Source organism: Populus euphratica, unplaced genomic scaffold (genome assembly GCF_000495115.2).
Source record: "Populus euphratica unplaced genomic scaffold, PopEup_1.0 scaffold169.1, whole genome shotgun sequence".
Classification (NCBI taxonomy): Eukaryota; Viridiplantae; Streptophyta; class Magnoliopsida; order Malpighiales; family Salicaceae; genus Populus; species Populus euphratica.
Genome location: NW_011500053.1, coordinates 416,420 through 444,039, shown reverse-complemented (window position 1 = coordinate 444,039; position 27,620 = coordinate 416,420). Strand labels below are relative to the sequence as shown.

General features: G+C 34.7%; 2 pseudogenes; both read left to right on the top strand.

Annotated features, from left to right (window-relative positions):
- Positions 1-6,789: 6,789 nt before the first annotated feature.
- LOC105107758 (probable mitochondrial-processing peptidase subunit beta) lies at positions 6,790-10,865 on the top strand (annotated as a pseudogene).
- On the top strand, positions 10,223-14,296 carry LOC105107765 (putative FBD-associated F-box protein At1g61330; annotated as a pseudogene).
- The last annotated feature ends 13,324 nt before the right edge of the window (positions 14,297-27,620 follow it).

Genomic DNA, 27,620 nt, shown 5'->3' with positions numbered 1-27,620 from the left:
ACCACTAAACCTAGAGCCAATTCTTGAAACAAGGTACTTGGCTAGAAACAGCTGAACTTGCACAAGTTATATATAAATTTATACATGAACGAAGGTCCGATCAGTTCATTCACTGTCAGAATTTTTAAATTTACCAATGCAATATTCTAATGTATTTATACTCTCGATCTGTTGAAATCAGTTTTACCAATAGGCTCAAAAACAGAAATACTTTATTGAAAAAATTATCGTCAGCGATTTATGACTAGTTGATAATAGAATTATTGATGAATTTATAAATAAAAAAAACATGTAAAAAAAATTATCAACTTAATTTTGTTTGTTTTTCCATCGATAAATATGATAGATCACTGAAAAAAAACTAAATATAATTTTGTCAATGAACCTAGCCGGGTCAAGTTTAGTTGACTAGCAACCCAATCAACCTGACCTCTCTCTCTCTCTTTTTTTTGGTTTGACGAGGATCGACCCAACCATGTGCTTTTGGTTTTGTCCATACTTTTGGGTTGAATTAAGGTAGGGCACATCCGTGGCCCCCAGATTGTGTGCCAAAACTCCTAATCATCGAAGTTTCTGGCAAAAATTCTTCCCGAAATCACTTTCTAAAAGTCTTAATTACATATTCATCAATGTTTTCAAATTGCACACCAGTAACCATGATATGCAAAGATTGGGATTATCAACCGATGTTGTTACCCATTTTTGTTCTTTTGTTTTTTTCCTATTATTATTACGTCCATATGCAAGATTCAAGCAATGTATTTATTTTGATAAATGTCTATTTAGAAATTTGATAAATGTTATTTTTTATTTATAAATGCATTATAATAATATTATATCAACAACCAAACAAAAACAAAATAATAATAATAATAATAATAATAATAATAATAATTTGATTAATATATGGCAGGGCTTCCTAAACCAGAGCCATGTATTCCTACAGAATAAATGTTGATTAGGTCAATGTTTTGTTCCGAACACACACGCAAAAATGAACTACGCCTGCATCTGCCAAAAAAGAACAAGGCATCTCTAGAAAGCTGCAGATAGGTGTGAGTGTGTAAAGGTAAAAGTACAACAAAGGAGAGTGAAGGCTCATCTTACTCAGTTACTTGTGTAACAAACACGAAAACGACATCAGTAAAGTGAGAAACAGCATATATAACATAGGATCTCCACAAACTCAGACCATAAATGACCCCCAAACACATGCAAGAACAACCCCAAGAAATCGCCACCCCAACAGTCAAGTCCCAAGAAATTAATGAACCAGAAGCTACAAGCCCTCTTCCTTCCATTGTTAGTACAAAGTAAAATACCCTCAGCATTGCTGATTTCGTCGGAATCAGCCCGTCTCTCTTGTGCTGTAACGGGGAGTCCAGATTCACATTTATTAAGACCAACCCTGCTTGAATGGACGGAAGTGACACAGGGACATTAAGGTCTTTGGAGACGGAGGCTGGCAGGTAAAGGGAGAAGAGAGTCAGTCGCAATTTCAAGGTTTAAATCTTGATTTGTGTCAAAATTACCCGTAAAGAATTTAGTCAAGATCAGTGCTTTATCCAACATATGAAAGTATCTCTGGCGCTAACGACTAACCTTAATTTCAATGTTGACGGTCTCTTTGGAATCAATCATGAAAGGCCCGATTGCAGTTCAAAACATACCAAACATTATAAGAAATTTAAGCTTGAATTCCCAAGGTGTGTCGCTACATGACGTCAGGCGACGACTCTACTTTTTTATTTATTTAACAAAAAAAAGAAAAACTTTTTTAGTTTGGGGAAAATGAAGATTTTATTGGAGTCGTCATCTAGTAATTTAAGGGAACTAGAAATCCCAAATTAGACACTGGTCCCAAAAATTCAGGTACTAGGTTAGTTATGATTAAAGGACGGTAGACATCACTCTTAAAACATCCTTTCAAGAGAAAGGTTACCCTTACTTGTGTGTTTTTTTTTATTTGATTCAAATGCTATTACATTTTGAGCTTATTTACAATTTGTTTTTTAAAGATGGTTAATGTTGATTCCTAAAAATAGAAGACATGTCAAAAAATGACATCGGTCCCTAAAAATAGGAGACTTGTCTAAATGTCAACTTTTAATCCTAAAAGGAGAGTTATGTCTGAGTTACCAAAAAGAAACAATGGATATAATCCATATTTTGTATTTAAACTTTTGACATCGATCCTTTTCTGTAAATAAAAGAGACGTGTCGACAAACAATGTTTGTAGAAAACACGTCAAAAAAATGAATGACATCAGTCTTTAAAAATAGAAGACTCGTCTAAAATATTGATGTTTGACCCTAAAAAGGAGAGTTGCGTCTGGATTACCAAAAGAAAAAAATAATGGATATAATCCATATTTGATATTTAAATTTTTGACATCGGTCCTTTTCTAAAAAAAGAGACGTGTCCACAAACAATATTCATTTATAAAACAAAAAATTATTTTAATATTGTTGAGAAATGAGTATAACTATACTTGAGAATTGGGCTTTGGACCCACAAACGATGACATGATAAGATGGGTGTTGGACCCACGTCGTTATTACTTTTACATTTATTTTTGGTTTTTTTTCTTGTTTATAACATGCAAGAAATTTTACAAATACTTTATATAAAAATATTAAAAATACTTTTAGGAATCCAAAAAATTACCTGAGTGCCACCGTATATGTAAAAGACTAAAATACCCTTGAATTTCTCAGAAAATTATGAAAATGCCCTTGTGGATCGTGTAGCTCACACGCAATCATTGTTGGAGGTGGTGAAATTTTTCGGCAAGATTTCTAACCAATGAATGGTTGATTCTGGTAGATCTGATGGAGAGGATTTTGATGACGGTGGTTTTGATGGCTAATGAAGGAGAATCGATGGTTTGAAACTCTGGGTGATTAAAGAAGTCGCAACCTTTTTTGGGCCAGATGAGGCGGAGAGAGAGATGAAAACTGCTTGGGTTTTGCTTTATAGGAGGCGATTAGCTTTCTGTGGTGGTTCAGAGGCTTTAAAAGGTCAGAGGTGGGAGATCGGATGAGAGAGAACGAGTCATCGACGAGAGGGGAGAGAGAGTCTGAGGTTTTGCTACGGTGTAAACTTTAGTATGGTACACTGGTGCCGCGGGAGGTTTTGAACCATTGGATCACAGATGAACTGATCCTTCGGTTGTGATTGACTTGATCTGCAAGTTGATCGGACGGTCTAGATGGGTTAATCTTGATCTAGTGTAGTGCGGTGCACCGAATGCTTAGTACACCAGATGACATGGCACAACAGGATCGAAGGGCAGATTATTTTAAGAGCTAAGATGGATTTGGATTTTAATCCAGTGTGGTAAGCCTATTGTATCCTATTAAATCAGAGGTCCAGAACTAAACACTATTAGATCTAACAGATAAGATATTTGTGGTATTTTTTAAATTTTTTTTTTATTATAAATCAATATCTTACTCACGTAAAGAAAAAGTAAAAAAAACCTCAATAGTAACCAAAATTTATACTCTCTTTTCTTTCTTTTTCCCGTCTCTTTTTCTCTTCTTCTCTTTTTTTCTCTAGCTAATTTTCTCTTGCTATTTATAGCTAATGAAAAGGGGACATAAAATCTCATATCACAATTGCACAATCTGCTTTAAAGAAAAATTTCATTGTTAGAGCTGCCCCGCCTACCATCGGCACAATTACTCCGCCTACTATGACAAAAATTTTGTATTATTTATTTTGTTTTATTATATATAATAATAAATATTTATAGGGGTAAAACTAAAAATTCAAATCAGTATTAGAAAAAGCTTGAAACTTATTTTTTTATCCCTGTCAATTTTAAAAATCAATTTTAATTACCGAAAATTATGTTGGAACACTAAAAAAACCTTTATATGGGTATCAATTCGGTGAACTAGGTTTTGGATAAAAAATAACAGTTTTGATCTAAAATAGCCTAGAACTCATTTTTTTATTCTGGTCAGTATGGTTGGACCCATATTGACCCGGTGGACTCGGTTTTAATAAAAAAATGATGGTTTTGACCCGAAACGGCAAGAAAACTCATTTTTTACCCTGGTCGACATGGTTTGACCCGTAATGACCTGGTGGACTCGGTTTTGACTGAAAATGATGGTTTTGACCTGAAACTCATTTTTTACCCTGGTCGACATGTTTGACCCGTATTGACTCGATGGACTCGATTTTGATCGAAAATGATGGTTTTGATCTAAAACAGCCTAAAACTCATTTTTTACCCTGGTTGACATGGTTTAACCCGTGTTGACTTGATGGACTCAGTTTTAATCGAAAATGATGGTTTTGACCTGAAACTCATTTTTTAGCCTGGTCAACATGGTTTGACTCGTATTGACCCGGTGGAATAGGTTTTTATGGAAAGATGCGGTTAACCCGAGAAAATGTATTTTAAAATTTTAAACTTTTTTCTTAATTTTTTTGGTTTTTTATGAATAATAAAATAAAATAACATTCAAGAAAATCTTAGTGAATCCAAAATTAGGTTACAACAAGGTGTGTCGATGGATTCTTGCAGAATTTCCAAGGCACAAAAATAATTTCTTTCAAGCTGCATTTCTTGAAACATCTTGGAGACACTTCTAATATTAATTGATGGATTAGTTCTATGATTAGATTGGAAATTAAAGAGCTTCAACTTTTCTTATCAAGCATGACATTATTTTTCTATCATCATCATGGGCTATTAGGTGATGAATATTATAGATTTTCCTATTAGCTTCTTCCCCGTCCTGGTGATTTAAGATTAAAGCACTTGCATCTAGGAACTTGTGTTTTAAAACCTCCTGCTGATTTTATCAGATTCAACAAACAAATAACTTTACAACTGCACGATGTATTTTTGGGAGAAAAATTTCTTCCATCCCTCCTCCCGAACTGTTTGCTTCTTCAAGGTCTAATGTTGATATGCTGTAAACATATGTCCCTTTTAAAAGTTTTCAGTACTTTACTCCAAAATCTAGTGTTGCTTGATTGCTCCAACCCATCACCAATTAAGGCATTAGCCGTAAATCTCACGGATTTTGAGTACAGTGGAGACGTCGTGTATACAAAAAAGCTAAATTGTCAACTGTTCAGTATACAAAAAATAAATTTAACAAAAAAAAATTTGAAAAAAAAATATCGATAAAAAAATATTTGGAGAAACACTGTAGCAAGGCAAAAATCATATGAGAAAACATTGTAACAATCTGTAGTGTTTTAAATAACTACAGAGCTAAATTATCAATCAGCTTAATATGAAAAAAAGTAAAATAAAAAAAAATTATTCTGAAAAAAATTATTTAATAAAAAACCATGTAGAGAAACACTGTAGCAATTTAGTGTTTTAATGAAAAAAATTTAAAAACTAAATTCTCAATCAACTCAATAAAAAAAAAAATCAACAAAAATAATTATGAAAAAAAAATATAAAGAAGAAAGACAATTTTGGAAAAAATTTAAAAAAACAAAAAAAAAACATGGAGAAAGCTAAAGCTAAAGCTAAATTCTCAACCAACTCAATATTGAAAAAATAAATTCGATAAAGATAATTTAAAAAAAAAAACATATGGGAGAAACACTACAGCCAAATCAAAACCATGTAAGGGAAACATTGTAGTAATCCATAGTTTTTTTTTTTTGAAAATAACTACAAAACTAAGTTGCTCAATATATAAAAAAAAACTGACAAAGACTATTTTTTAAAAAAAAGAGTCAATTTTGGGTAAAAAATAATAATAAAAACATGTGGGAAAAGCTATAGTGTTTTAAAGAAAATACCTAAAAAACTAAATTTTCAACCATCTCAATAGTAAAAAAGTAAAATAAACAAAAATAATTCTGAAAAAACAAAACCAAAAAAGAAAATATGAAAAAATGACAATTTTGGAAAAAAAGAAAAACAAATAAAAAATAAAAAAACATGTGGGGAAAGCTAAAGTTAGATTATCAGTCAGCTCAATATTAAAAAAATAAATTCAATAAAGATAATTTAAAAAAAATATACGGGGAAGCAGTACAGGAAAACAAAAACTATATAAGGGAAATACTATACAAATCCATATTTTAAAAAAAAAAATACGAAACTAAATTTTCAACCAATTTAATATAAAAAATAAAATCCACAAACCATTTTGAAAAACAAATCATAAAAAGAAAAAAACAACAATGTATGAGAATATTATAGCAATCCATAATATTTTTTTTTTAAATACATAGTTAAATTTTCAACCAACTCAATATTTAAAATAATTAACAAAAATAATTTAAAAAAATTAAAAAGAAAAGAAGAACTCAGAGTAAAAAAAAGAAAAAAAAAGCATGTAAAAAAAAAGAAAAAAAAACATTACAATTAAAAACCTTTGCGTTTTAAAATATTTGTTAATAATTATATATTGAAAATCACTGTAATGAACATAAATTTATAAGAATATATAAAAAAATTTGTTAGGTTATAATGTGATTTTATTTATTAAAATAAATTTTATAATTCGTCTTTTACTGTGAAAAACTTAATAATTTATATAAAAAAATTATTAATTGATCCTGTCATTTAGATTTATCTAATATTTTCTCTTCTTACAAAGTTAAACATTAGACTTTATAGATAAATATATTAATAAAAAAAAAATCTTCTTAGTTTTTTTCCAATCACCAACTTACGTAATTAATTACTTGTAATTTGTAAATCAAAAGCTATCACTTCCATTATTGCTTGTAAATTAAATGTATTAATTAATATTTTGGTAACAAAATTGGTAAAAACACATGCTTGCAACGACACGTCGTTTAAAAAATCACACCTGCAAGTCACCTCCATGTTTTAATAGTCATGTCTCCACTATCCTAGACCCTCTCAGGTCTCCACTGTTTTTATCTACAAACTCTAACACACGCAAACCAAAATCATGGCTAGGAAGCGCCTTCTAACCCTAGCTCGCCGGCCCCATAGACCTTTATCAGCAACCACGGCCAGATCCTTTTCCAATGCCGCCTCCGTCGCCACCGTCAGTTCCACCACACCATCCACCCACCACCACCAACCGCCATGATCTACGACCGATTAGCTGAATCAGTCAAATCAAAGCTCAAACTCCTCGAAAACGCGGACCCAAGATTCCTCAAATACGGGTCACCCCACCCAACTCTCAAAACCCACACCCATATCCTCTCCTCACCTGAAACCCGCATCACTACGCTCCCTCATGGTCTCCGTGTCGCTACTGAGTCGAATCTGGCTGCTAAAACTGCGACTGTTGGGGTTTGGATTGATGCCGGGTCGAGATTTGAGTCCGATGAGACAAATGGGACTGCTCATTTCTCGGAACATATGATATTTAAGGGAACGGAGAAAAGGGGTGTGAGGGAATTGGAAGAGGAGATAGAGAATATGGGAGGGCATTTGAATGCGTATACAGGTAGAGAACAGACTACCTTTTATGCTAAAGTTATGGACAAAGATGTTAAGGCCTTGGATATTTTGGCCGATATTTTGCAGAACTCTACTTTCGATGAGGGGAGGATATCTAGGGAGTGGGACGTTATTACTTTGGAAATGAAGGAGGTAAATTTGGGTTTTTTCTGTTGTTTGAACTTGGATTGGAAATGGATTTTTGTTGTTTTGCCTGTTGTGTCTAAAGAGTCTAGCGTTTTGTGTTCGGTGGTTGTAAAATTCTGTCTTCTGGGTTGTGGGTTTTGGTTGTTTATGTTTAAAGTTTTGTGCTTTTGGGTTTAACTGTCATGAAAGTTGGTGTCTTTGTAGCTTTGGTCAATGGGATTTGACACGGTTCTTTGTATTTTTGGGTTGAGCATGTGGGAATTAGAATTGCATAGTTTTCTATGCTTGCTGGTTTTTAATTTAGAAATGCTAATAGTTGTTGATTTACTTACAAGTAAATGAGGGATGTCATTGTTGTTTGCAAGTGTGGGTCATTTAGTTAACTTTTTTGGTGTTTGTTTTATGAAGTTTTTCAAATAGAAGGTGTGGTGTTTGTTTGTCGGGTAGTTTTAGATGTCAGGTCCTAGCATCAAAGTTTCAAACTTGTTTAAATGAATCCTGGTTATGGAGAAATGGTCATGTATTTGTTAGTGAATGGTTTTAAATGTTATGTTCTAGTGATAAAGTTTTAAACTTGCTTAACTTGATCTTTGTTGTAAGCATACTGAGTTGTTTGCTATGCTGTGTACCGAACAAAATGCTCGATTGCTTTTCAAAGTTATGAAAGGGGATAATTTTCATGTGAAAAATGTGTTTTGCATTGTACTTCCAGTAACATTTTACTGCAGGCATTCAGTTTTCTTAGTTCAGCATTTTCTATGGATATAGCCTTACTTGATTTTGCTTCCTGCTTCTAACAGTTATAAATGATGTATGTGGAAAATTGTAGGTTGAGGGGCAAACCGAGGAAGTAATTTTTGACCATTTGCTTGCAACTGCTTTTCAATACACTCCTTTAGGTAGAACTATTCTGGGACCTGCTAAAAACATCGAGACAATATCCAGGAATGATCTTCAGAACTATATACAAACACACTACACAGCTCCCAGAATGGTAATGCTTTATGTTATTTTACTTTTGTACAAGATGGAGTTGTGGGACTGCTGAACGATTATTTCCATTTTCCTTTCTGCTTGCTATTAAGATTGAAGGCCTTCTGTTGAAATTCTTATCATGGGTATTTGTGTGACTTTCATTTCAGGTGATTGTCGCATCAGGGGCTGTGAAGCATGAGGAATTTGTTGGGGAAGTAAAGAAGTTGTTTACGAAGTTATCATCTGATCCAACTACTGCTGCACAGTTAGTTTCCAAAGACCCTGCATATTTCACTGGTTCTGAGGTGGGAAGATGTAACTTGAAATCCATGCCTTCTTTCTATGCCTTTTTCTTTCTCTAAACTACTGTTTCCGCTTATTGTTGTGAAAAATCAGGTCAGGATAATTGATGACGATGTTCCTCTGGCACAATTTGCTGTCGCTTTTCAAGGAGCATCTTGGACAGATCCAGATTCCATTGCTTTGATGGTCATGCAGGCTATGTTGGGTTCTTGGAACAAGAGTGCAGGAGGTGGAAAGCACATGGGGTAACCTCTCCTCTCTCTAATTTACCACATTTGCCGCTATTCATCTTTAAAAAATCATTTGTATTAGGGGAGGCTTCATTTAACAGTTTAGGAATTTTATTATAACATTTCTGGAGAGCAAATTTGTACAGTGGTCTGTATTTACAGAAATTGTGTCGACTCATGAGCTACAAATGGAATCCCTTATGCTGGTGGAGTTATAAGCAATTAAGCTTAAAAAATAAGATTTTTCAAACATTACATTTAATAGGGCTGCGTGATTAACCCCTAAGGTTTCAATGATCATTCTTTTCTATGTTTTTCCACATCCTAACAAGTTTCAAAGTTTAACTGGCTGACTATTTGAGACACTTTTGTCTTGTTAGCAAGGGCATTGATTAAATCTCAATCATTGGACAGTTCTGAACTACCACAAAGGGTTGGCATTGATGAAATAGCAGAAAGCGATGGCTTTCAACACAAACTATGAGGACACTGGTCTTTTTGGTGTTTGTGCTGTTGCGAAGGTATGGAGATTTTTCTTGTTTTCTTATTATTTGGAAAAATGTAGCTTTAGCATAGTCGAGCAAGGAATGGAAAAGGTGCAAGTAACTTTGGAATGAATCTTAATGTGTCAATAATGTTTTCACATAGCCTCCAATAGGAACTTGACTGGCACTCTCTCTCATCATGTAATTTGGTTCATCAACCAATGCATAACTCTCAGTAAATCATGCTTCTGAGAACTTTTATGAAGTCAGTTCCAATCTTGCACTGCTTTGACTGGTATATAATTGGAAATTGTATGCCTTCCTAGGTAATGCTACATTATGTGTTTGTGGCCCACCATCATTTCTTCCCATCATCTCTCTTTTGCTGTCTCATTTAAATTAGTCATTAAAGATTTGTTACTTGCTGATTCGTCTTTGAAAGCATAAGATGTTCAAGTGTAGCAAGTCTCTGCTATGATATATATATCATGATAATTAAGTCATTTTGCCTTTTGATTGGATTCTTGTTTAAGATGTTTTTTCCCTCTTTTCTCAATGAAAAAAATTGTCTGATGCTTTGTTTTCAGCCGGATAGCTTGGATGATTTAGCCTGGCCAATCATGCACGAGACATCTAAGTTATGCTACAAGTTTCAGAAGCTGATGTAATGCGTGCTTGTAATCAGGTGGTTACTAATGTTCATCCTTCGTTGGCTGATCTTTTAGCTGGTGCAAAGGCTTTCAAATTATTTTCATCTAATTTATCTTATCTCACCAAAACCTAAGTTATTAATTATGACAAGATTGCTTGATTAGGAGATTCAAAGGGAACCCCCCCCAGCTGCCACGCTGTCTCCCCCAACCAATCTAAACAGTTACAGAATGATGAAAGTTTTTACAAGATATGAAGAGATTTTTTTCTTCGTTAGATTCAAGATTTTTTTCTTAATTATTTCTAGCACTCCCCTTTACTCTGCAGGTATTGGTTTGGTGAGGACATCTGCCATTTGCTGGCAACGCATTCCCTAATTCTTCCTTTGCTAGCAAATTGAGACTCTGAAAATTAGATGGCCATATCTGTATTGCCACAACATTACTCGCCCACGCTCTCAGTTCTAAGACCATCATGAAGAATGACAAGACCTTGTTAGGAGAACTATTTGATTTCGTGAAGGATTCATGACCTTTTCTCGTTATTTGTAGCTAAACTCTACTCATTGATTGGTTGAGATTTATTTGTTTTGTTTTATTTTTGGTAAGGAGAATCTCAAAATCAGATTGGTTGAGAATTAACTGCAGCTTGTACAGATCACTCTTATATAATATAATTTCCTACAATGTCACTCCTGATTTAGAAAGGAAATTTTTTTTTTCCTATACTACCGGATGACAGCTGCCTTGTTAAATTTCCTACAATGTTATGTTTTACCCTTCAAATATATACATATATAGCAGCAGTCACGAGAAGGAGTATTTATATCTCCTCTTTCTTTTGCTTTTTGCTTCAGAGTAGGTTTATTATATCATTATCATTATTATTTAACTATCAATGGAGCATCAAAGGCTAATCAAAGGCTAATGTATATAGTCTATGATTTAGCTTTAATTAATTTTAGTAGTGTATAAAATATGATCAGTCAGCCACCAACTAAACTTAATATGTGACAGATTGTGCATTCGAAAGTAATTTTGACAATAACAATAACAGCTAACAAAACAAATATAGAAAAAAATAACATAATAATTTATAAAATAGTTTTTTATAATATATAATACTTGTTTTACTCTCTTTCAACTTGTTATCTAGAATCAAGAAAATTTATACATAGGCCCATATTATAATTTCAAAATAAATAAAAACAATAAATCAAGCTATTTTTTTTCTTGATCTTCTTCAACTTGGGGTTCATCTTCTAGCATTGATTTTTAATAGTTCCAAAAACAATTAAGGTCCATTGATGCAACTAATGTAGAAGGTATTGCATCTTGATCATTACCTAATATTTTTTTCACTTTAAGATTTGATATGACTGAATAGATTTCAGTATCCATATCTGTAGTACTGTCTTGTGAGACATCGACCATATTCCTTTCAATCTTGAAACTTTGCTGCTTCATGTTTGTGCCTTGGTTTGTAATCAAGGCTCTTAAGATCGAATGGTCTTGCATTAAAATAGAACCTGGATTTTGTAAGTTTCCTGATACCGGGACAGCTTGAGGAGTGTACAATGGATCCAAAAGTAGGATTCGTGGAAAAACGTCTAAAGGGTTTGTTGAAATTGCTAAAAGATGATTGTCAAAGCTATCAATTGTCTTGTTGGTTTCTTTTAACATTAATGGGATTGGAGAAGCAGGGCACGTAGGTCGACTCGGCTACTGGCTTAATCTTGCAATTCATTACTAATGGCTGACCGAGTTTCATTAGTTTCCATCAATGAGTGCTCGCAGGGGAATCCGAGAAATTAAACTCTACTCATTGATTGGTTGAGATTTTTTTGTTTTGTTTAACTTTGGTAAGGAGACTTAACTGCAGCTTGTACAGATCACTTTTATATAATATAATTTCTTATATTGTCACTTCTAATTTAAAAAGGGAAGCAAAATTTTCCTATACTATATACATGGATACAGGAAATCTGCCTTGTTAAATTTCCTAGAATGTTTTGTTTTCCTCTTCCATATATATATATATATATTATAGCAACAGTCGTAAGAAGAAGAATATTTATGTCTCTTTTCTTTCTTTGACCTTTTGCTTTAGAGTAGGCTTGTTGTTGTTGTTATGATTATTATGGTTATTTGACTATCAATAGAGCATCAGGGCAAACTAATGAAACCTGGGTTCTAGGTATCTCTAGCTACAGCTATCCTTGTATTCTTTACTTGGTAACAGTTTCTGTTTTTGGGGTTTAGGGTTCTCTTGATCATCTATTTCAAACAATGATTGATAATTTAATTTATTATTCTTTCATGAATTCTGATCAGGTCGAAGCCAGAAAGGAGGATCGGATAAGCCAGCTTCCCGATCGCATCCTATCCATCATTCTATCAAAATTACCCATGAAAGATTTGGTTAAGACCAGTGCTCTATCCAACAGATGGAAGCACCTCTGGGCGTTGAGGACCCACCTCAATTTTGATGTTGACGGCATCTTTGGAACCAATCATGAGAGGCCCGATTGCAGTTCAAAACATAGCAAATATTATAAGGAATTTAAGCTTGAATTCGCTAGGTGTGTCGATGGATTCTTGCTGAATTTTCAAGGCACAAAAATAATTTCTTTCAAGCTGCATTTCTTGAAACATCTTGGAGACACTTCTAACATTAATCGATGGATTAGTTCTGTGATTGGATTGGGAATTGAAGAGCTTGAACTTATCTTATCAGGCATGACATTATTTTCCTATTATCATCATGGTCTATTACGTGATGAATATTATACATTTCCCTATTGGCTTCTTCCCCATCCTAGTGATTCAAGATTAAAGCACGTGCATTTACGAACTTGTATTTTAAAACCTCCTGCTGATTTTATCGGATTCAACAAGCTAATAACCTTACAACTGCACGATGTATTTTTGGGAGAAGAATTTCTTGCATCCCTCTTCTCCAACTGTTTGCTTCTTCAAGGTCTAATGTTGATACGCTGTAAACATGTCTATTTTAAAAGTTTTCAGTACTTCACTCCAAAATCTAGTGTTGCTTGATTGTTCCAACCCATCACCAGTTAAGGTAATAGCCGTAAACCTAATGGATTTTGAGTATAGTGGAGACATCATGAAGATCACTGTATTTGTTGCTCCTTGTCTGGTAAAGATCTACTTCAATTTCAATTCAATTCATGTGATAGACATGCCAAATGCACTATCTTACTGTGCAACATTTCCAACTTTACATACTCTAATCCTGCATCTGGACCCTTGGAAGGTATGTAAAGAATTAGAATTCACGAAGTGTAACTAACCTTCAATGATGTCAATGAGAATCTATTTTCTAATTTGCTTTTGTTTTCATTCAGGAAAAAAGATTGCCACAGAGCATGGACTCGCTCAGAAATCTGAAGCAACTAGAGCTATTTTATATCAGAGCAATTAAGGAAGAGGATCTGTTGTGGGTATTGACATATCTAAATGCTTGTCCCCTTCTGGAGAAACTTGATATCACGGTCAGTTGCTATATATTCTGTCAAATCTAAAACATTCTGGAGAAACACTTTATTTGAATTGTTTGTTATCAGCTTACATTCGACAGTTTGTTTTGCCAAAACAGTCGGAGTATAATTTTGTCTAATATTGTGAATCTTATTGTGAGTTGTCTATAGCTGAGCGGTGAAGAATTCCACAAAAATCAAAGAGAGATGCGGAATATCTATGGATGCACATATAGCAGACTGAAAAAGGTTCGGATGAATGGATTTAATGGTAACTGGTTCGAAATGGAGTTGATAACGCATATACTAAAAAGTGCAACATCCCTTGATCAAGTTGTTATCAATCCCTTGGCTCTTTTTTATATCGGAGGTGGAGAATGGAGTCGTTTTACACCAGATGAGTCCTGGTATGAATCACGACGAGATGTTGTTAAAAAATCACTTCAGGAAAATGCTTTTGTTGGTGTTCATCTTGTAGTGTTGTGATGCCATTTTCGCTTTCTTCTCTCTTTTTTTCTTGAGTTTTAGTAATTACTCGTGTCAACAAACTTGGAAGTGAGGGCCTTTTGCTCTTATTTGTTTTGAATTAGTCCCAAAGGAATAATTGCCATCAGATACTTAATCTACTTTACAATACACAAGAAACTAGGGGGAAAAGGGAGCATTTTTAGTGTGAACCAAATGCTAGAGTGAAGCAAATGTTTGAAGCAAAAGTGAGACAGATACCATTAAGCTCTTGGGGTTAATATTTTACTAATCAATACTATGCCTGTTCTTCATCACCAGGCTTCAAGCTTGAAAGAAAAAGGGTATACGTTACCTGGTACAAGTCCATGTAATACAAAAGGGTACATATCTATCTCTTGAGATTTTGTTTTGAAACAGAGGAGGGAAAACATGGGGTGGAAAGAAAAAAAACATTTGAAGTCAATTCCTCCCTTCTGCAGAGCCGGTTGCACTGTGGCTAATATGAATATTCTCGCCATCATTACTCTCTCTTTTTTCATTCGAATGGTTAAAAAGAATAAGATTGAATGAAAGGTCATTAATCCAGTGTTTGTTTTTTTAAAATCTATATTTATTGAAAAAAATTGAATTGTTTGAGCAAGGTGTTTTATATATAACATTAGATTAATAATCAAAGTTTATGATTAGTTTTAGCAGTTAAATTTGTTAATACCTTGAGGGATAAATAATATCATTAAACCCTTTAATTTGTAAACCATAAATTGCTAGAGACTCTGCGCGCTCGCGCGCGTGTATTCTATTTTAACATGGTATTGGTAACATGATAGGGAATGGGGGCAACACTGGAAATCAAGAATTTGAAATTTGCAAGTACTTTTGGTGTTGTTTTCTACTTGAAATTGTAGTAAGAACCTCAAAATGCATAGAAATATATGCATAAGCATCCCCCAATTTTCATATCATGTATATTACTATTGAATGATCTGGACCTTTGAATTTGTCTACGGTGCAGATTTCTTGGTTCCCATATCCAACCTGCTCATCCCCAGGATTATATTTGTTACAGATATAATCTTTCCACTTTGATTTTTCTGCCAATTCAATCTCCAAAACATGGCTCGATTCTTGACAAGCAAAGAGCCTGTACCAAGCCCTCCTCGATCATCAGCTCTCATCACTAAACTCCATTTAACTTTGCTTTCTTTTGCTTTTTCTTTAGAGTAGGTTTATTATATCATTATCATTATTATTTAACTATCAATGAAGCATCAGAGCAGATTAATGAAATTTTCTACTCTAATGAAACTTGAATTCCAGGTATTTCTAATTATAGTTCTTGTATTTTTTATTTGGATATACAATGTTTATATTTTGTTAATACATGTACGTATATAGCCTATGATTTAGCTTTAATTAATTTTATTAGTGTATAAAATATGATCAGTTAGCCACCAACTAAACTTAATATGGGACGGATTTTGTATTCCAAAGTAATTTTGACAATAACAGCTAACAAAACAGATATAGAAAAAAATAACATAATAATTTATAAAATAGTTTTTTATAATAAATAATGCTTGTTTTACTCTCTTTCAACTTGTTATCTAGAATCAAGAAAATTTATACATAGGCCCACATTATAATTTCAAAATAGATAAAAACAATAAATCAAGCTATTCTTTTTCTTGATCTTCTCCAACTTGAGGTTCATCTTCTAGCACTGATAATGCCAAACGATATCAAGACAGAACCAATATTCACTAATTCTGTTTCCAGCAGAAGATAACCGAAGAAAGAATAGACAAAGAGAAAGAAAGTTGATATTTTATTGCAGGAAATAAAGATTACAAGAAAGATAGAACAAGTAGCCTCACACCAATCAAGAGAATCACTCTCATTTTGGAATCACACCAAAGACAAGAACTGTGTTACCCCCCCTCTATCCAAACAAACATTCTACATTAAATAGAAATACATATTACAGTTAATACTTAAATAACTACTTAAGATAAAAACAATAACAGTTATAGTAACTTCTTTTGCCACTTGGAAGTCTGAGATGATCTTCAGTTATTGATTGTAACTTCCCCTTTTGCCAACGTGTATCACCTGCATTGTAGCCTCCATAGAATGTATCCCTTTACTTGAATTAACTTGATCCTTGTCAGTTGTTATGGTCTTCTGCTTGCTTTGGACTGTAGTGTTGTCACTTGGAATACCCGAACTTGCATCAATTTCCTCACTCCCTAAGCAACTTGCCTCAGGCAAGTATTGTTGAACATAATCATGAAGTAACTGAGGATTCATGTGTTGGATTTCCTTCTTATGTACCCATGCAGATTCTGATTGCGGTTTGGATGCCCATTGAACCAAGAATTTGTTATAACCGCCCCTTCTGTTGGACACGTACTGATGTGCTAAAATAGAATCCACGATTTCTGGTACAGGAACAACATGAGGAATTGTTGATGGTGTAGGCTGGTCTTCAAGAATTGATGGAGGGCCATGGTAGGCCGTGAGATCTGCAATATTGAAAATGGGACTAAATTGAAACTCTAGAGGCAAATTAACCACATAAGCGTTGTCTCCCAATTTCTTTAAGATTTTAAAAGGACCACCCCTACGAGCATGTAATTTGCTATAAGTTCCAAGGGGAAATCGCTTTGACCGTAATCTTATCAATACAAGATCTCCTTCTGCAAACTGCACTTCCCTTCTGTGATGATTTGCATGTTCAGCATACTTAGCCACTTGCTCTGCCATTTTACATCTGACGCTGCTATGTAATGAGGACATAAAGGTTGCAAAATCTAGGCCGCCTTCACTAGTTTTCTGAGGTAATGGTAGAGAAATGGTGTCAGTAGGTACTTTAGGGTGCAATCCATATACCAACTCAAAAGGTGTGTGCCCTGTAGTCCGATTTACAGAGTTATTGTATGCAAATTCTGCTTGAGGCAAAATTAAATCCCAGCTGACGCCATGCTCATTGGTTAAACACTGTAAAAGATTACCAAGACTTCTGCTTATTACTTCAGTTTGTCCATCGGTTTGAGGGTGGAAGGCATTAGAAAAAAGGAGTTTTGTCCCTAACTTAGCCCACAATGTCTTCCAAAAATAACTGACAAACTTAACATCCTTGTCTGAGACAATAGATAGTGGAATGCCATGCAACCGTATAACCTCTTTCAAAAACAAAGATGCAATATGGGAGGCATCAAAAGTCTTCTTGCAGGGAACAAAATGTGCCATTTTTGAGAACCGATCCACCACCACCATAATGGAATCAAGCCCCCGAATTGTCCTGGGAAGTCCCAAAACAAAATCCATGCTCAAATCAAGCCATGGTTGATGCGAGATTGGTAAGGGAGTATAAAGACCAGCATTAGTCTTGTTTCCCTTATTCAGTTGACAGATCCTGCATCTATTCACAATAGTATTAACATCCTTTCACATACCTGGCCAGTAAAACCGATCTGCAACCAGTGAATAGGTCTTGTCCCGACCAAAGTGTCCTGCAAGCCCTCCACTGTAATTCATGAATGATGAACTCACGCATTGATCCTTTTGGAATGCAGATACAGCCTCTTTTAATTGAATACCCGTCCAAGACAACGTAATCTGCTATGGAAATGGGAGGTTTGCTGTGGAGAAATTCCCAGATCTTTTGGAAATCTAGATCTGTAGAATACGAGGTCTTCACGGAAGCAAAACCTGAAGGGTTAGTTGACAGAATAGTGGAAGGATGAGATCTTCTACTAAATGCATCAGCCACATTATTCTCACGACCAGTTTTGTGTCTGATAACAAAACTAAATTGTTGCAGGAAACTAATCCACCTGGCATGTCTAGGACGCAATTTGTTCTGTAAATGTAAATATTTCAATGAATCATGGTCAGTAAATAAAATGAACTCACGGTGGATAAGATATGGTCGCCAATGCTTCAATGTCTGAATTAGAGCATAAAACTCTAGATCATAGGTTGAGTATCTCCTTCTGGTGTCATTTAATTTCTCACTGTAAAATGCAATGGGGTGTCCAGCCTGGCTTAATACACCTCCTATACCCACGTGAGAGGCATCACAAGAAATTTCAAAAATTAGGGAGAAATCTGGAAGTTTCAAAACGGGTGCCTCTGTCATCTTCTGTTTAATAAGTTGGAATGCTGCATTTGCTGCTGGAGTCCATTTAAAAACCTTGGCCTTTAGACATTCTGTAATTGGGGCCATAATGGTGCTGAACGCTTGAATGAATCGTCGATAAAAAATGGCTAAACCATGGAAGCTTCGAACTTCAAAGAATGATTGCGGTTCTGGCCACTCCAAGATTGCTCTCACCTTCTCCGGATCAACTTCTACACCTTGCTGTGATATAATAAAACCCAGGAAGTGTGTCTTTGGTTGAAGAAAAGAACATTTGTTGAAATTTGCATAGAACTTTTCTTGTCGTAACACTTGCAGGATTTGTTTCAGGTGTTGAAGATGCTCATCCCTGTGCTGGTTGAAGAAAGTATGTCATCAAAATAGACAACAACACACCTGCCTAAATATGGCTTCAACGTCTGAGTCATCACCCTCATGAACGTGCTTGGTGCGTTGGTGAGGCCAAAAGGCATCACTCACCATTCGTACAACCCTTCTTTTATCTTGAAAGATGTCTTCCATTCATCTCCAGGCCTGAGACGAATCTGATGGTACCCACTTCACAAATCCAGTTTGGAGAAGATGTTGGCTTGTCCCAATTGATCCAGCAGATCGTCCAATCTTGAAATTGGAAAACAATACTTAACAGTTATCTTGTTTACTGCTCTGCTATCAATACACATCCTCCAGCTGCCATCTTTTTTTGGAATGAGAAGGGCTGGTACAACACAAGGACTAAGGCTTTCTCTAATAAAACCCTTATGCTCCAATTCCTGCACTTGACGCTGTAACTCCTTGTGCTCTGCTGGGCTCATACAGTAATGTGGCAAGTTTGGCAAGGAGGAACCTGGTACCAGATCAATGGCATGTTGAACATCACATAAATGAGGTAATTGTGAGGGAAGCTCTTCGGGAAAAACATCTTTAAATTGTTGCAGAAGATGTTGAAGAGTCGTTGGTAAGCATTCCTTTCCAGTCTCTAGTCCTGCATCTATTATCCTGCTAACCAGCATAAACACAACTTGACTATCAAGTAGTGCCCGTTGAAATTGGTGAGGGGATAAAATCATTGCCGGCTTCTGTGGGAATTCCATGATAGGGAGTGGTTCCAAGACCAACTTCTTATTCTTGAATATCAATGAATAAGTGTTGTGAAACCCATCATAACTCACCTTTCTGTCATCCATCCATGGTCGGCCCAGAAGAATATGACAGACTGTCATAAGAAGTATATCACACCAAACTTCTTGAAAATGATTCCTCAAAGAAAATGAAAGCAAGCAGCGGTTTTGGACTTTAACAGGATGTTTATCATGGATCCAACTAACACTGTATGGAGTAGGGTGTTCTTCGGTCGGTAGGATGCTGTGTCTTTGCTCTAACTTTGGGATCAACCTGGGATATTGCTTTTTCAAGCACCTTTTTCTTCTTTGGATCATTTGGCTCTTAATTGTCAATTAATTTACTAATCTTGTTTGTCGGTTCAGACGTTCCTATATATACTTTGTTAGCATTATTTATTAACTAATTAATAAGTTAAGGCATGCTTCTTTCCACGTTGGGAGTCGAATCCAATGTTCCTAATTAATTGTTAGAACATGTAGCATGTCTATCTTAATCTTAGTCTTATAGCTGGCCATTTAACTCGCTTTCCGTTGCAAGTTTTTTTTTTTTTTAAATAGGTATGGAGACTTTTTTAATGTGTTTTTTTTACATAAAAACTTCTACATATAAATAACAAAACCTATACAAGCATCTAATTAAATAAATTAATAATTATATGTGCAAATAAATTTAAAAAATATCATTAACAATAACTAAAATTATAATTAAAAATATCAAAGATGAATATAGATCAAGATATTTAATCTTATAACTTAGAACATTTACCCGGTTATGTTTAATGATTTTATTTACTAAAACAACTTTTTTATTCAATCAAACAATAACAAAAATAGACACACACATGTTATTGATTGAATAAAATAAAAAAGAAAAAATCATCAAAGGCTGAATATATTAGAAATATTATCTAAAAATAAATATTTTTTATTTTTTTTTTAAAAGTTCATCTACATAAAACAAAAAAAATATAGATAAATTAGAATAAAATCTTTAAAAATTAAACACACAAATCATTTTTAAAAAATACACACAAACAAAACTCTATTCAAAACAAGCTAAAGAAGCAAAATAAAAAAGCATGGAGGAGGGATATTAATTGAAATACAAATTAAAAAGGTATTAAAAAAAACATAAAAAATTATTAATTAGAATAATAACCAAAATTAGAATTAAAAAAAGAAAAACATGTTTGGTACTGTTCACCTTTTTCATCATTTTTTCACATGAAAGCTATTTGGGTAACTATCTTTTCATAGAATTTAATACTTCATCTCTCAAACAAACTAGACAAATCATACATTATTATGATAGTCCAACATTTGACCATACCATGGTATGGATCTTTTTGATTGATTGACACTACAATGACCTCAGTGCCTCCCCAAAAAGGTCAATTCAGGCTGTTCTAAGTTGTTAAAATTTGACAGTTCATCATGATAACTTTAAACCAATAGTTGGGATCCTTCGGTTCGAATCAAAGGACAATATTTGGCACCAGTAAAGAAAAAATATCTCTCTTCCACCCCCTATAAATACGAGTGCATTCCATATCTTGAGCAAGAAGAAATCAAGGTCCAAAGTTGATAAAAAAACCAGCCCCCTACCCCCGGTTTCTGTTTTCTTATTTCCTACAACTTTCTACCACTCTTTTCGTTGCGCTTTAGTCGTCGTTGCCGCCACTAACCACATACTAGACTTTCGAGCACTACCAAGAACACCATTGATAGCTATTCTCATCCGGTTAGGTTAGCCTTTTTTTTCCTAAACCCCGTCAGTTGTGGTTATTGCATACAAAATTTTGCATATAATGGCCAAATAATTAACCTCATGGTCACTAAGCTGGGCCAGTGACCATGCAAGCCTAGTAAACAGTATCAACTGAGGTCATTTGACTTCAATATCTGTTAACAGATCTACAGGTTCCCTTCATCTCTACTCCTACCATTTGATATGATAACCTTAGTGCAACCTATCTCTTAGTGAATCCTATTTTCCATACTTGTACTAAGTATCTTGAGGTCAATTATCACTTTGTTCACAACCGAGTTGCGAAGAAAGAGAGACAGATTCATTTTATTCCCTCTTATGATCAATTTGTAGATGTCTTCACCAAACCGTTTTCTGGTGCTTCCTTTACTACTTTTCATTTCAAACTTTGGGTCGATCCTTCACCCTCGGCTTGAGGGGGTATATTATAAAATGTACAACATGTATAGGAATTAATGTAGGATTATTCCAATGTATTAACTCCTATAATTACTGTCGTGTTCTGCCACATATATATAAAATGAAAAGGTTGGCTAAGGTCAACCTAAATCATTCTATTATTCTCAACTAAGAGTAAAATTAAGAATTACTATAAAAAAAAACATAGATTTGATTTGAAGGATAAAATCAATTATTATTATTATTATATAATATGACGAATATAGCTTTTGCAACCTTTGACCTTTGTTGAGATGTGGAAGAAGCGAGTGTTTTTGTCCCCCAACTTGAGCCAATACTATCTAGCCTTTTTTCTCTATATAGATTCTATATATCTGCAGTGTTTCCATTGTTTACCTTTGAACTCATGTAGCCTTTTTCCTTTTAGGGTTAGACAGCCCTCTACTTTTAACCTAATCCTCGAGATTCTGGATAGAAGATTGGAGATTTTGTAGAGCCTAGCCCCGATTTCCAAACATAGTTTTATTGCAGACATTTAAAAGGTTTTCATCCCTATTGAACTTGTTTTTTCCTAACAAGCAGGGGCAATAATCCGAAAGGTCATGATCCATACAGATTAGTTTCAAAGAACTAAAATAAGACAAGCATTGTATGTGAGCAAAAGCTCTATCCAACTTGCTCATAAAGTCAACCTCTAAATCAAGTGAACCTATGATTCTCTTATGGGTATGCGACCAAATCATAACCATCAATGAAAATTTGGAACTCTAAGGCCCCTCTCCTTCAGCATTTATTTAATTAAAATTTTGAGTTCTTAGTTTTCTTATTTGGTTACTATAGGATTTTTCATTAATTTTGAGAATAACTCGATTGTCTTGAGTCTTTTTATTTCTCGTTTTTTGTTAAATTTATCTTTTAAAAAATATTTTATTTTTTAATTTAATTAAATTAGTTGATTAAATATAAGAATGAGATGTTTATTTCATGATATTTTGTTAGCTTATTTTTTTAGTTTCATCATTTGTCATTTATTTAATTGGAGATTGAGCTTCTTTAATTTTTTTTTTTTGTTTTGCTTTCTATAGGATTATTTACTTATTTTGAAAATAACCTTGATTATTTTGAGTCTTTTTAATTTATTATTCAATGTTAAATTTAGTATTTTGAAAATAACCTTGATTTATTAATGGAATTAAATGGATAATTTTTTTTGACATGTTTTTTCTATTTGTAAATTCATTGATAGTTTTATTACCGAATGAACACAAAACACTAGTGATAATTTTTTGATAAAGTATTTATGTTCATGGGCCTATTGGTAAAATTGATGCCACCAGACCGAAAGTATAATTAAATACCTATAGAATAAATTTAAAAATTCTGGTAGTGGATGAACGGATAGGACTAACCAACCAAAGTTAGCTTGTAAGTTCTTCTAGGTTTATTGGTTATCAAAAGACCATTGTTATGATAAAACCAATTGATGCCTTTTTCCGAGAACTTCAAGACAGAGAAGGCACTCAAGATTGTTACTTACTTGTTCCCCTCACCAGAAAGTTTTGTCACACCTTTCAATTACTTGTTTTTAAAGTACTCGAGGATGGAACTCGATATTCGAAGGATTTGCGACAGGGTAAATTTCTTGTGCCAGTCTCACTTCTTCTACAAGTGTTTTAGCCTAAGCTACATTTGTGATATTTGGGGATTTAACAAGGATGAAAATGGGATGATTCCACTAGGAGAAGTCAAGAAAAGCTGGAGCATAAACCGATAAAACATCAAACCATCGGAAGCCAAGAGAAAACATGACTTCTTTTTTTGGTTACTATTTTGGTGGGAGTCGTCATGATCCTTCATTTGCTTGGGAGACCTGTTGTTTGTGGAATAACCGAAGAAGAGCAAGTTCAAGAGCAGAAAGCAAGAAAGAAAGCATACTGGCTATCGATGTTTTGAAGCAGGGGAGGGAAAACATTGGGTGGGGTGTGTGTGTTGTTTAAACCTATCATTACTCTCTCTTTTTCATTCGAATTGTTAAAGAGAATAAGATTGAATGAAAGGTCATTAATCTAGTGTTTGTTTTCTTTAAATCTTTATTTATTAAAAAAAAAATCGAATTGCTTGAGCAAGGTGGTTTATAACATTAGACTACTGATCAAAGTTTATGAGTAGTTTTAACGGTTAAATTTGATAATATCTTGAGGGATAAATAATATCATTAAACCCTTTAATTTGTAAACCATATTTTGCTAGAGACTATATATATTCTATTTTAACAAGGCATTGGTAACATGATAGGGAATGGCGGCAACACTGGAAATCAAGAATGTGAATGTGATTATGCAAGCAGCTTGTAGCTCAGTGGCGTAGGAGCTGCTCGCCTTCTTTCAAACTTCGATTCGAGTCCTAGTGACAGTGGGGCTGGCGAGTGGTTTCCTGCCTGTTTCTACTGGCTCATTACTGTGTGGTATGTCTGTCACCCCCGCGGTACCTTACCTGTTCACTGGGCTTGCAAGATGTTCAGTGAGTCGTGGGATTAGTCGTGGTGCGCGCAAGCTGGCCCGAACACACACGTTAATCAAAAAAAAAAAATATGATTCTGCAGGTACTTTTGGTGTCGTTTAATCCCTTGAAATTGCAGTAAGAACCTCAAAATGCATATAGAAATATATGTATACGCAGGACCTCATCCCCTAATATACATATAGAAATCATGTATATTACTATTGAATGATCTGGACCTTTGAATCTGTCAACGGTGCAGATTTCTTGGTTCCCATATCCAACCTGCACACCTTCACCGTTCCTTCTCTCTTTTGGAATATTGCAAGGGATATGTTTATTTTACGGACGGGGGTTACATGCTGAAAATATGCATCATCGTTGGATGAAGATGACATCAACTGTACAAAGTGAACAGGTCATGCTTTCTAAGGTAGAATTGGTAAAGATTCTACTGCCAAACTTTGTTTTCGTTTTCTTTTTATAGAAATCTTAACTTTTAATTGTATTAAATTGTCTCATTTTATTATTATTTATCAGGATTAGTTAATCATACTAAAGCAAAGGTTTCCATACATTTATATTTGTAAAAACTGTACCATATATGGTCATGTGTTAGCACAAGAAAAGGGATGTCTCCATGAAGAAGTGGAAGAACCAAATAAGTAAAAGAGTTATGGGCCTTGAAGGCCAGAGGATGTCTCGATGGATGATGAACAGTTACGCATATGCATGGTCTCAGCAGGTGGATTGTACTGTGTAATCAAATGCTTTTACGAACATGGCTTCTAACAAAATTTCTGTTCAGAAATTTGATAAATGTTATTTTTTATTTATAAATACATTATAGTAATATTTTTTTTTTAATATCAGTATATCAACAATCTAAAAAAAAAGTAAGAATAATAATAATAATTTGATTAATATATGGCAGGGCTTCCTAAACCAGAGCCATGTGTTCCTGCAGAATATATAAATGTTGACTAGGTTATTGTTTTGTTATGAACAAACACGCAAGAATGAACAAGGCATCTCCAGAAAGCTGCAGATAGGTGTGAGTGTGTAAAGAGAAACAATTGCTTTCAATACATAATTTGTCATAAACAAACATAAAACACAGTCATCTGACCATTAACAGCAATCAGAATCACAGTAATATGTTCCTCCATTAATATGACGATGAGTGCAACAGTCCTAAGAATAGAAACCATCGTCAAATTATACGTTCCTCTATTAATGCAGACGATGAGTGAAAGTATAGTGCAGTGGTTGTATTCCATTTTTTTTTAATAATGATCATCAATGAAGTCTCATTAAAAGTACAAATTAAAAGAAAAGAAAAGGTAAGAGTACAACAAAGGAGAGTTAAGGCTCATCTTACTTCTGTAACAAACACGAAAACGACATCAATAAAGTCTTGAGAAACAGCATATATACATGGGATCCCCACAAACTCAGACCATGGATGACCCACAAACAGAAACAGGCGAGTCTTGAAACGAGACCAAATTTTCCAAGTGTGGATTTTGCAGGAAAGACAAAGGGCTTGAGAGTAAGACATCAACCCGCGAGTAAAGAGAAATAAACCAGGGCTGATTTTCCTTTGGACTGCAAGCCGTATGAAAATCTGAATTTTTGGAGGAGCCATCTTGTGCCATACATATGAGACATACTCTGGATAGATGTCAACAATTCTGCAACTCCTTTTGGCATAAAAATGATAGACATGTAATAAACCTACGCGCACTAATTGAAAAAATCATGGTGTCATCCGCGTACTGCAGATGATTAATACACTCTCCAAGAAAGGTTTTCAAGTAATAATTAAAGACAAAAAACCAAAATGCTCCCAACCGAAAAGCCTTCCCTTTCCCCTGCAACCCAGGTCCTAGCAACCTCGTTCAAACCTACCTTGTACAACCTAGCCCCTCAAACACCTGCAAACGCATCCTCCCCCTCCTAAACATCCACAACACCCTCCCCTTGCCCCTCCTAATCTGAGCCTGAAGAACGCCCTTAACAACTCTCTAGCCTCACTCAAGTCCTCTAAAGACTCAATCTGCTTTTGAATATCAGCCATCCGTGCGTCTTGATCTCCATAACTTCCAGGGTTCCATGCTCTTAAATGTCTACTACTAAGGTAGCTCAATTCTTTTAACAAGCATGGCTGTCAATCAAATTTGTACCTGACTTCACAGTATAGTTCTCAGCCGAAATATAACTCCAAACCCACTTATTTGCCTTATTTAGTTGAACCACGCTTAGAAGCTGCAGAAGAGATGCCAGCATTGCTGATTCATATTGAGAAAGCTCACGACACCAAGCTTTATTCCAGCGCCAAACTCCTTCGCGCCACTCGCCCATTTCCATAATCTTACCACACGGATTTGTTGAGAGCTTGTATGGGCATGTGAACCCTTCCATCAATAGCTTATTGGAGAGCCAACAATCCCTCCAAAAGAGTATACTTCTACCGTCACCCACCTTATACCTGAGATTATCTTTGATGGCTGTAAAAAAGCCCTCACGATCATACTTTAGTATGAAATATGGGGATCCCATTCCTGAAGGCAGGATTATATTTGTTACAGATATAATCTTTTCACTTTGATTTATCTCTGCCTATTCAATCGCCAAAACATGGCTCAATCCTTAACAAGCAAAGAGCCTGTATCTAAAATTTCCTCTGGATAGATGTTAACAATTTTGCAACTCCTTTTGGCACAAAAAAAAAGGACATATAATAAAGAGGCAGAGCATTTAATACACTTTTGATTAAACATATCCTACCGGCCATACTCAAGTGTGTACCTTCCCATTTACTGGACAGCACCGTTAATTCCGACAACCGAACTTTTGTAAAAGTTAGTTCTGAGAGATCTGAGGATCCTCTCCCCCAACCTTTTCTCGATTAGATACGCAGCCCTCGTGTCATGGGTTTAAAGCTCAACATCAGCTCCCATGCCATGTGACACGTCAACACCATAGGCACTGCCAGCATCTTCTTCGTGAATTAATGTTGTCTCTGAAAGTCTCTCATGGCTGTCTTCCAGTTACAGAATGATGAAAGTTTTTATAAGATATGAAGAGATTTTTTTTCTTCATTAGATTCAATATTTTTTCCTTAATTATTTCCAACACTCCCCTTTACTCTGCAGGTATTGGTTTGGTGAGGACATCTGCCATTCGCTGCTAAAACATTCCCTAATTCTTCCTCTGCTAGCAAATTGAGACTCTGAAAATTCAGATGGCCATATCTGTATTGCCACAACATTACTCGTCCACGCTCTCAGCTCTAAGACAATCATCTTAATTCTTTCATGAAGAATGACAAGACCTTGTTAGGAGCCATTGGAACCTTTGAGAACTATTTGCTTTCGTGAAGGATTCATGACCTTTTCTCGTTATTTGTAGCTAAACTCTACTCATTGATTGGTTGAGATTTATTTGTTTTGTTTTGTTTTTGGTAAGGAGAATTAACTGCAGCTTGTACAGATCACTCTTATATAAAATAAT